This window comes from Xenopus tropicalis, chromosome 8 (genome assembly GCF_000004195.4).
Source record: "Xenopus tropicalis strain Nigerian chromosome 8, UCB_Xtro_10.0, whole genome shotgun sequence".
Classification (NCBI taxonomy): Eukaryota; Metazoa; Chordata; class Amphibia; order Anura; family Pipidae; genus Xenopus; species Xenopus tropicalis.
In genome coordinates this window covers 26,621,108-26,634,267 of record NC_030684.2, presented here as the reverse complement: position 1 = coordinate 26,634,267, position 13,160 = coordinate 26,621,108, and the positions used below count along the sequence as shown (strand labels likewise).

General features: G+C 39.9%; 1 protein-coding gene across 2 annotated transcripts in view; it reads right to left on the bottom strand.

Moving 5' to 3' along the window:
• The window catches only part of pdzd4 (PDZ domain containing 4), a 58,517-nt gene that overhangs the window by 30,930 nt on the left and 14,427 nt on the right, over nucleotides 1–13,160 (bottom strand).

Below are 13,160 nucleotides of genomic sequence, written 5' to 3'. Positions count from 1 at the left end.
CTGTTGACATTAAGGCACCCTTTATATGCCAACAATGCCATTCTCAGTTATCATAGGGACCTTGGATATGCCCACAATACAATTCTCTGAAAACAGAGTATCATACATTTGCCCACAATGCCATTCTTAATCATCACAGGGAATCTTTGATATACCCACCATGCCATTCTTAATCATCATAGGCAACCTTGGATATACCCACAATGCTATTCGTAATCACCATAGGGAACCTAAGCTATGGCTTCAAAGACTCTTGAGCCAATAGTAGGTTCTGGGACTAATATAACAATATAAAAATTAGCGATAAGCAAAATTTTTCGCCAGGCATGGATTCGCGGCGAATTTCTGCATTTCAGCATTGGCTGATTTTTATGAGAAATGGGTGCAAAAATTAGTCACAGAAAATTTTTTCCATGTGACAAAAAATTATGTTGCATGTCAAAAAAAAGCTGTGTGTGTCATTTTTTTTGACACGCTTAATTTTCAGCGTTTTTGCAAAGATTCGCACATTTTTCAGTGAAACGAAACAGGACAGATTCACTTATCACTATACAAAAATGTCTGAGCCATGTTTAGACCTCATAGAAATCCATAGACCGGACTGCCCTCATGTAAATCCACTACTGGTTATTGTGGACTATTTCCACAATGCAATTGGTTTTGTTACATAGGGCTGAAAAAGACCCTTCCCAAGTGAACCTATACTGACCTATCTATACACTCACATACAGACCCATACTGACCTATCTATACACTCACATACAGACCCATACTGACCTATCTATCCACTCACATACAGACCCATACTGACCTATCTATCCACTCACATACAGACCCATACTGACCTATCTATCCACTCACATACAGACCCATACTGACCTATCTATCCACTCACATACAGACCCATACTGACCTATCTATCCACTCACATACAGACCCATACTGACCCATCTATCCACTCACATACAGACCCATACTGACCTATCTATCCACTCACATACAGACCCATACTGATCTATCTATCCACTCACATACAGACCCACACTGACCTATCTATCCACTCACATATAGACCCATACTGACCTATCTATCCACTCACATACAGACCCATACTGACCTATCTATCCACTCACATACAGACCCATACTGACCTATCTATCCGCTCACATACAGACCCATACTGACCTATCTATCCGCTCACATACAGACCCATACTGACCTATCTATCCACTCACATACAGACCCATACTGACCTATCTATCCACTCACATACAGACCCATACTGACCTATCTATCCACTCACATACAGACCCATACTGACCTATCTATACACTCACATACATAAACCCATACTGACCTATGTATCCACTCACATACAGACCCATACTGACCTATCTATCCACTCACATACAGACCCATACTGACCTATCTATCCACTCACATACAGACCCATACTGACCTATCTATCCACTCACATACAGACCCATACTGACCTATCTATCCACTCACATACAGACCCATACTGACCTATCTATACACTCACATACATAAACCCATACTGACCTATGTATCCACTCACATACAGACCCATACTGACCTATCTATCCACTCACATACAGACCCATACTGACCTATCTATCCACTCACATACAGACCCATACTGACCTATCTATCCACTCACATACAGACCCATACTGACCTATCTATCCACTCACATACAGACCCATACTGACCTATCTATACACTCACATACAGACCCATACTGACCTATCTATACACTCACATACAGACCCATACTGACCTATCTATCCACTCACATACAGACCCATACTGACCTATCTATACACTCACATACAGACCCATACTGACCTATCTATACACTCACATACAGACCCATACTGACCTATCTATCCACTCACATACAGACCCATACTGACCTATCTATCCACTCACATACAGACCCATACTGACCTATCTATCCACTCACATACAGACCCATACTGACCTATCTATCCACTCACATACAGACCCATACTGACCTATCTATCCGCTCACATACAGACCCATACTGACCTATCTATCCGCTCACATACAGACCCATACTGACCTATCTATCCGCTCACATACAGACCCATACTGACCTATCTATCCACTCACATACAGACCCATACTGACCTATCTATCCGCTCACATACATAAACCCATACTGACCTATGTATCCACTCACATACAGACCCATACTGACCTATCTATCCGCTCACATACATAAACCCATACTGACCTATGTATCCACTCACATACAGACCCATACTGACCTATCTATCCGCTCACATACAGACCAATACTGACCTATCTATCCACTCACATACAGACCCATACTGACCTATCTATCCACTCACATACAGACCCATACTGACCTATATATACACTCACATACAGACCCATACTGACCTATCTATCCACTCACATACAGACCCATACTGACCTATCTATCCGCTCACATACAGACCAATACTGACCTATCTATCCACTCACATACAGACCCATATTGACCTATCTATCCACTCACATACAGACCCATACTGACCTATCTATACACTCACATACAGACCCATACTGACCTATCTATCCACTCACATACAGACCCATACTGACCTATCTATACACTCACATACAGACCCATACTGACCTATCTATACACTCACATACATAAACCCATACTGACCTATGTATCCACTCACATACAGACCCATACTGACCTATCTATCCACTCACATACAGACCCATACTGACCTATCTATCCACTCACATACAGACCCATACTGACCTATCTATCCACTCACATACAGACCCATACTGACCTATCTATCCACTCACATACACACCCATACTGACCTATCTATCCACTCACATACAGACCCATACTGACCTATCTATCCACTCACATACAGACCCATACTGACCTATCTATCCACTCACATACAGACCCATACTGACCTATCTATCCACTCACATACAGACCCATACTGACCTATCTATCCACTCACATACAGACCCATACTGACCTATCTATCCACTCACATACAGACCCATACTGACCTATCTATCCACTCACATACAGACCCATACTGACCTATCTATACACTCACATACAGACCCATACTGACCTATCTATCCACTCACATACAGACCCATACTGACCTATCTATACACTCACATACAGACCCATACTGACCTATCTATCCACTCACATACAGACCCATACTGACCTATCTATACACTCACATACAGACCCATACTGACCTATCTATACACTCACATACAGACCCATACTGACCTATCTATACACTCACATACAGACCCATACTGACCTATCTATCCACTCACATACAGACCCATACTGACCTATCTATCCACTCACATACAAACCCATACTGACCTATCACTACCAGAGATTTATAAAGAGGCAAAATTATGTTCTCATCCCTTGAGTCAATGCCCTTTTTTATACAAGACAGCACTTTATCTGCTTTAATAGCCACAGAATGTCACTGCCTGGGATTAGACAACTTGTTATCTACAAAAATCTCCAGATCCTTCTCAATTAAGGATACCCCCAACAAACTACCATTTAGTGTATAACTTGCATTTATATTATTTCTACCAAAGTGCATAACTTTGCACTTTTCAACATTGAATCTTGAATCTTTTGCTGCCCAGTTCCAGCATCCTGCATGGAACTTAGTTGGAACTTAGTTTTGCACAATTTAGTATTGTCAGCAAAAATAGAAACAGTACTTTCTACTTAAAAAGCAAAGGACCAAGGACTGACCCCCTGCACAACTCCACAACACTGGCCCAATTAGCAAACTCTAGTCCAGAGTTTACACTCCCATCTTCTTCACACAATCTGGCATGATTATAAACAGATGGTACCCTGGTCAGAGTTGCTGTGTATCAGCGCTGCTAACCAGACTAATGCAAAAGAAAAACCATAGTTATAAATACAGTGTAAGTCCCCTTTTAATATTCCAGCCTACCCCCTTTTAATTTTCATACTGTTAATGGAATTAATAGCAGTGCAGGGAATAGGTTAACCCATTTTAGCAGGAAAAACAGCTGCATCCCAGCAGGGCTAGAGCCACTAATAGGCTGAATGCCACGTGATTTATGCTGTGGGGTTGGTCACCATCATGCAGCTGTTTCTCTGACCTCAAAAAGGAAAAGAAATCTGTGTATCTCTATTCCCCAGTGACAGCCCTATATAGTGCAGTGCAATATATCACTGCTCCTTCAACAGCAGCCCTCCCTTATTTATATCTGTGTGTTCAGCCAAAGAGCTGAAACCGACTGCCATGCAGACTGGACATATAGGAAAAAATTGTTATAGTGCTTATTGCTGCTCTAAGCTGCTTGTCATCCCAAGTCATCTGTTTATAAGAAATGATGCCTTTGATGGATATTAAATATACAGTGTTAGCACAATATAACATTTAATGGCAACTTAAGTGCTTTATAAATCCATTTTATGGTATGGGACATCTGTGCCAGTTTGCGTGATGATGATGATTGAAATACACCGCCACATGCTACCAAACTGCATCGTCCAGGGTTTCTCCATTGTGGCTCTACCTTGTCCAGAGCCTGACATATAAGGAATTTGGTCTTGTGCCTTCAGACTATAGGGCAGTGGTTGCTTGTCTGTTTACAACGTATGTTGAACCCCCTTTCTGAAGTCAAACCTTAGATGAGGGTCCCCCTTAGCACATTACAAGGTTACAGATTTAGAAGAAGTTGTTGTATCCGTCATTTAGCAGAAGTCCCAACAGAATATAGAACAGTAATAAGTGCTCCCCCCCCCCCAAAGCTCACTCAATTTAACCTGCATGCTAAGCTTCCTGAAGTATGTAGAGCAGCAAATAGGCATTCTCCTTAAGTTTCTGAGGCCAATAAAATTCTTCCATCTACCAATAAAGTTCTCTACGAGTATGGGCCATGTACTGATTTCTTGTTAACATGGTCTCTATATCATTCTCTGCACTGTGCTAATGATCTACGGCTGTCCTTGGCTCAGGTAACATTAATCCAGTTGCAATGTCAAGGATTTTCATGGGCCTGCTTGTTATTGTATTTAACTCATTTAATGCTAAGGCTAGAATTGCTGAGTATTGGGGATTGAGAATGCCTCTATGGTCAAGTTCTACAAGGTAAAAATGTTTAGAATATTTTTATAAGGTAGATCACTTGGACAGTAGAACATTAAGAATGGAGAACACTTTCCTAGAAGGTAGAAATTTGTGGAATATTTTTTACAAGGTAGATCACTTGGACGGTAGAACATTAAGAAGGGAGAGCACTTTCCTAGAAGACAGAAAAAGAGGTAGAGCATTTCTACAAGGTAGTAATGTTATCTTAATTGTTACAATGCTTTTTAATCCTCATTAAATAGGGTCTTGTAGCGTTTGATGGTATCAATTACATGGTTTCCTCATTTAAAAAGTACTATAGCTTTTTTTTATCAGTGGATTTTACGTTGTGGTTCAGATGGGCCTTTCTGCTTTCTTTCAGGCAAGGAGTTCTAGCCCAGTATCAACTGAAAAGTGATATGTGGTCCAACATCCAACATGTTGCTATACGAAGGTCTGTGAGAATAACCAAGTTTAGGGTTTTTGATCTTGAAGTATAAAGGTCACAAGACTGAAGCATCTTGAGTCTCAGTGTGTTATAATCAAAGACCATCACCACTGTAACACAGTGGAAACGGAGTCCTAGAGATTTGCGAGTTTGCGAGGTTATACCCCCGGGAAACTCAGTTCTGTTGGTGTTAAAATCCAGTGGGCAGAGTTTGTTAGATAATAGAGGGAAATGCCTGCGGCTGATTTGGAATGTTCTGTGGATTAATAGATTTATGGATTTGTTGATACAGAAAGTTGTTCAATAGCATGAAAAGCTAAACAATATGAGCCAAAGATCACTCCATGCAGTCCTTCTGGCTATTAAACCTTACAGTGCAACAGATACCCTTCCCAAGCCCCACAACAGCAAAGGGGAAAACACATGTATTGCTGATGATACTGCTTTCTTATCACATACAGGAACAGTAGTACATACAGTTGTAAAAACTCATACATACACAATTGGTATTTTAATATCTTTAGATTGTCATGAGAAATAGCGCTGTACATATTGTGGGTGGGTTTATGCCCGATATTTTGTGTTGTATTTGGAGTTGTGGCTAAACAACAGTGAGATAGGCAGCCTAGATACACAAGTTTAGCCAGATGTATCCCAAGATAGAAATAGAAATTGGATGGCCTAGATCACCCAGTTTAGCTAGATGTATTCCAAATGTAGATATACAGATATAACCAGAACTCGCTTAATATCATATGGAAGAAACAGTGTAGAAATACAGACGTAACCAGAGTTATTTCAACCTGATATCAATTGGAAAAAGTAGATATAATGGGCCTGATTCACTAAAGGGCGATAAAACGTGCGCTGTTTTTATTGTGCGCTAAAATTTTTACTGCGTCTTAATTTTGGCGATTTTTCGCACGATTCACTATAAGCATACTCGCGTTTTTTTACGCGCGATATTGCATGCGTTATTTAACTCGCGAAAAGACTATTTCAATGCGGTATTTGCCGATACATGCGCTAAATTACGCGAATGGTAGCATAGAAATAGTGTATAAAAATTGTTGCCGCATATAAATGATGTATATAAATATTAGCCACATATAAATGGTATCATATAAATAGTAGATGCTTATAAATAGTAGCCACTAGTGATGAGCAAATGTGTTCTGGTTATCTTTAGTGAAAAATTAGGAAATCTTTCGAAAGATCCACGAAACGGCAAAAATATTGTGCGGGCAAAAAAATTGTTGCTGTGACTATTATTTTTTGACGCTTGTATAAATTTTTGGATGTGCGGTGAATTTTTGCGTGGCGAATTTTTTCATGCGTTTTGCCATTGGCGGAATGTTTTGAGAAACGCATGAAAAAATCCCTGGCGAAAAAAATTCAACGCACGTCCAAAAATTTGCTGCGAATCCATGCCTGGCGAAACATTTCATCACTTGTAGCCAAATATAAATAGTCGCGCAAATGAACGCACGCCATGTTAGCCATACACGCCAATACTTGCAGAAAATTACTGTATTAAAAATGAACATTTCGCTGCAAACTGGCGGCTGCGTCACTCTAGGGGAAACACAGACTTGAATAAATAACACTGTAAGTCCATATTTTATTGCAAAAAATCATTTACTGTACTTTTGTATAATTTTTCGCCTGCCTGTAGTAGGTGTTAATTTTCGCATAGCCGAATGCGATATTTAGCGCGCAAAAGTTATAGTGAATCATGCGATCGTATTCTTTTCAGCGTGGAAATTAACGCAAAACGGTAAAACTAGTGCGAGAAATAACCCATGCGAAAATGGCGATTTTTCGCACGCGATAATACTATGGTGAATCGCGCGCAAATTATTTTGCGTTTTTTAACGCGAAAAAGCGTGCGATCATTTTTACCGCCCTTTAGTGAATCAGGCCCAATGTGTAATAATGTACCCCCTATTGTAATATATGAGGATATTAAAAGTCACAGAGTATTTCAAAGACAATTTAAAGGTGCAAGGCCAAAAGGTGGCCACACACGTACCAATTACGATCTTCCCTTTGACGGTGCTCATTGGCACCAGATCAAAATATTTTGTCCCACCCGATCGTTGAGATGACTGATATCAGAAGCTTTTATGATAATAGTCGTCTCATCAATCCTCCATACACGCACGGAATATCGTACGAAACGGGGTTTCATATAATAATATCGGTCGTGTATGGCCAGCTAAAGGCAGAAAGGCTTTTATACAGATGGCTTTTAATGTCTTCATATCTTACAGTAGAAGGTACATTTATTTTCCATAATTGCCAAGTTTTGTGACACATTACATTAGTAAGCACCTATAACGACAGATGATAACTGTTATCCCTGGTTACCTTGACTAGTTATCTTTGTATCCATAAACTACAGTCCAAGATTGCTTAGGATAATCTGGTGTTGTCAGATATTGCAATCCATATTAAACAAAAGCTGAAAACCATTGCAAATTATCTGGCAACAAAGGGTTTAAGCTGCTTTGTTTGGGCCAACTAAATAAATGAAGACTTTCCCCTTCCATCCCCCCCAACATATTTCTCATTCTGTGTGATTCCCTTGCCTCCCTTGCCTGTACATGTTCCCCCCATGCCTGCAGTTTATTAGCACCGTGCTAGCAGGTAGGATGTGTTTCCTAAGAGAGCACCGTCATGCCCCAAAGCCTGTTTTCCAAATGATCCGTGCAGCCTGCGCTGTGTGTTCGGAGAAAAAGACAAATAAACAGGAAGCTGAAGAATGAAAAACTAATTTACTGCCATGTTTTTACCAAGAAGTTGTTGCCTTCCCAAGAGCCCAACCTAATATATGGCTTGCCTTACTCTTGTAACCTTCAAAATGAATCTGGAGATAAGTAACCTTTCATTTTAACCTCCAACCTGTAGAATGTTTGGAGAACCTAGACTTGGGCATTGACTCCAAAATGTTACATTAAAGGGGAACTTACACTCTAAATTCACCTTTTTTGAGGTGATGAATTATATGAATAGATAGCAGTTTGCACCAGTGCAGTATCCCATGACAACTAGTTTTTATTTTCCTAAGATTCATTAGATATGGTTTTGAATTATTGCAAGATATGGTTGAGTGCACTTTATAGTATGTTAGAGCAGGCATTAATCCGGAGGAGCTAAAGGACAAGCTGCAGGCTGTTGGGGGGATGCTGGAAGTTGTAATTCATCAACCAAACAATGAATGTGTGAGATTGCAGCAAAATGCTCAGTGATAATTTAATTTGAGGTGAATTTTACTTACCAGAGTTTTATTTTTCTAATCAATGGCACAACCCCTTCTTTGGAGACACTCTTCTGTATACTGAACATGTGACACAGTAGTTTTTGTAGGCAGCAGAGCTGCTAGGCTTAAAAACATGGGACAGGTACCCCAGCTCTTACATACTATGCCCAGGTCTCATTATCTCATTACCTCATTATCTCATTACTTTTTAAAACTGTCTGAAAGCTGGCCAGCCTTATATTGAATTGTCTTGCTACCTGAGTCTGTTGCCAAGCTGGCATGTAGCATTCAAGGGACTGAGTCTGATATCACTGTCACCAAAACAATGTCCAAAAAGTATCTAGACACCTGCCTGTCCAACATCTTAATCTTAAACCAAGAATATTACCATGAAGGTTGTCCTCAGTTTGCTGCTATAACAGCCTTTAGTCTTCTAGGATAGTTTTCCACTAGATGGTGGAACATTGTTGGTGGTGTTTGTTTCCATTCAGCCACAAGAGCATTAGTGAGAATGGAAAATGATGCTGTTAATCAGACCTGCCTCACAGTCGCATTTCAGGTTATCCATGGGGGTTGGTTGGTTTGAGGTCGGGGCTCTGCAAACCGATCAAGTTCCAACATTACCATCTCAGCAAACTCTTCTGTACAGACCTGAGTTTGGGCAATAATGACAATAATGTTATTGTGCTGCAACAGGAGAGAATGAACCTTCCTGTTGCCAAACTTTTGCCATAATGTATAAAGCATGGAATTGTCAAGAACTGTAAGCTGTAGCCTTAAGGTTTTCTTGTAAAAGAACCAGGGGCCCTAGTCCAGACCATGTACAACAGGCCTAGACCATTATTCCTCCTACACTATCAGCAGTATGCATTCTGGAAGAGTTCTCCTGGCATCTGCCAAATCCAGACTAGTCCATCAGACTAGGAGATGGCCAAATACCATTCATCATTCTCCAGAGTCCAATGACAGTGACAATAACACCAATTTAGCCATACCTAACCACCCTACAATGAATTCTTGCTCATGCTGACATTGCGTCTGGAGTGTTCCATTGAGAACATGTCATTTTAGGAGTGTCTACATACATTACTTCTGATAATAAAACAATATATGGCTGTATGCTCAGAGAGAAAGCTACTGTATGCCCATAGTGCTGACACACTATATCTGGGCTTGCCAGTCAGCAAAGATTTATTTACCATAGCATTAAAATGTAACCTGCTTGGAGCAAAATATTGCCTGCCAAATCAATCCTGAATTTTAGACCATTGGGTTTCTATTTACTCTTTTTTATTTTCAGAATATGAAATAAAAATCAAGATTTTTCCCAGAAAAAATGGCTCATAGTTTAATATCAGTCTTTGTAGCCAAATACAAAGCATATAGAGGATTTTAAAAGCCTGTGGATATCCATGTATATATGAGGTGAATTTTTAGAACGGGCTTTAAGGATACTGGTAGGCCAGAACATCTTGGTTAGCCAAACTATCATTCCTAATGGTTCATTTTTTATCGAAGTTTGCATTTAGGAGCAGAATACTGTACTCCTAAGATATACCTCCTGTGTATTCTGCAGTATCTATGCGCTATCTATGATGGGTTTAGTACAAGTAAGACGGGACATCTACCTGCCATTGGACTACAACCAGGCTGTTTCTGCAGTTACTATGATAATATAATCTTTTTACCAGGCATCAGACCATTTTCTCCTGACCAATATATTGTGCCCATGTTGACTTTTATCTTATTCCAAAGGAGGGCAACAGGGGAGGAGAAGAGTATGAACAATGAAGGAATAGTGGCCCTAGGATGCTTTACCCTTGCCATCACTCACATTCATGACATGCAGGCTTAGAAAAGTATATCATCTCTTCTTTTTCCTTCACTCTATATTTATATCTGTGAAGTGTTGGATTGTCTTTTAATCCTTAATGTACAATGAAATATTCTTTCCCATCCCCTTCCCCCATAGACATTGTGTTCAGAACTCCTTATACCAAGATTATCCTGTCCATACACTTATCAGCCTCTCTCCTTTGCCTCACAAAGCTATGGCCTTGAATGACTGTCCTTGCTGTAAATGTCTGAACTGTCAGTTCATTGCTTTCAGTCCACACATGCATTCTCATTTCTTCCATTATTAAGGGGTTTCCAGAGGCAACTACCCTTCAATAACAACTGTCTGCATTCAACATAGGTAGAGTCTGTCTCCAAAAACAATGCAAGATCGCACATGCCATAGATTACTGTAATTTATAACTGTTATAAAGGCAACAATGTCCTTTAGAGCGAGGGGACATTCTACTGTATGTAAAGAATCTTCATCATCCATAAGGTCCTTGAATCTCAGTAATGTCTGTTGTAGAAACATAAATTGGGGCCGTTGTCATTGTTAATAGAATATATCTGTCAGACAAATACAAAGGAAAACAATCATTTAAAAAGGTTAGTTTGCCTTTATAGGCTAGAAGGCAAAATGTGTCCCAGATTTGTGAAATTTTAACAAACTCTAGGGATGCTACTAATTTCACCTACCAAAGCCTTATATCTTCCTTGCTATTAGGGGTGATATGGAGAGTTATAGTTCTTAAAAAACTGAAGACTGCTTTTGTCCCTGGTTCCATGTTACTGTATGCCTGCACTCAATGCAAGCAAGCACTTGGTAGGCAGAGTTCTCAATTCCCAGTACTACAGCCCTAATATAACTGGGCAACAGCTTGGCTCCCAAGTGGCTCAGAGGGGCTAAGCTGCACAATAGTGGGTTTCCAAGCTTGTTCACACAGAAAGTTTCAGAAGATCTAAATACTAAAAGGACAATTAGGCTTTCAACTGTCAATATGCTGCCAATCTGTCTTTGAATTGCTCCTTGACTAATCAGAAAGGAGTGACCATGTTATATGAGACCAAAGTGAATTTTACATCTCAGTACCAGCACAGCAGTCTCCCATGTTTCTCCTTTCAAATCCCACATTCCCTGCACACACCAACACACCCCCTACTTGGATTCTCTCCCTATTCCCATATTGTGCTATTCACAGTGCCACAGTGACTAATGAGTATAATATCCATAGACCAAAAGCTGTTGGCCTGAGCCTATTACCATACCAGAATTGTGTCATGTGATGACTGGGGTCAAATGTTAAGTCCTCCCCTGTGATTTCTGGATGCCTTCACATTCACTGCTACAGTGCAGAAAAATTGTCAGGTCAGCAGCATAGCCAAATTGGAGGATATAAGAAACTGGATATATGTGAAAATGTATCTGAAAAGACCCTAATTAGTCATACAGAGATTCTTCATCAATCATGTCTGTACATTAACAAATAGACATCATTATTATTGTCTTCCTAATGCCCTACTTTAAAAACTGATAATTTATTGAAACCTAATTATATTTATAAATAGACAGTAAAATTAAACATATATATAGAGCCCTCAGGAGAAAAATTAGATGGGAGTCTCATATTCAGTCTTGGCTAAAGCTTTGTTGAATGAGGCTATAATCTTCCCCAGCAGCCGGGCAAGTTAAGAAAGATATATGACAATGATGTCTTTATTATGAGTATAGGTGGAGCTGGACCTAAAGGCCAAAGGGTTTATTTATTCCCCTTGGGTAAGTGCTGCTAAATTGAGCCATTACATCATTGATCTTTGAAGATCCATTTCCCGAGCACCATTTTAATGCCGAATTACTCAGCCTCTCTGCTATTCTGTTTTTGAGTTATAGTTACAGTCCCTCACAATAACAAACAAACAGCAGATCAGAGCTGTATTTGTTGTCTAACATTATGCTTTCCTCTGTCTGTTCTATGTAATCCCTGCATATGTGCTTATTGCTGTAACTGGAAACATAAGACACAGTAACAATTTACCAACAATCAATACTAAAAGTAGCCTGAAAAACAAGGTTGTCTGATCTGAACCATAGCTTTGGCTACTGCCATTAATACTTGCCAAAGGACTCGGGGCACCACCAATTACAGAGAAAACAAGCTATACCTTCTTAAAAATATCCCACATTTAAAGGGCTACTGTACAATCACGCTTATTCCTGCTGCAACTGTTCCTGTATAAACTTCCATTCTTAGATATTTTGGGCTGACCACGTGCACAGTGACAGCATAGCATGACTTCTGACTTTTTATAAGGCTATTTAAACTATTGACACAAACTGCTGGAAGAACCACCAAGTCCTGAGCAATGGTAGCTCCATGGTAGCTCTAGGTCCAGCCCATCTGTAAGTCCATCAGAAAGTGGTGGGGTG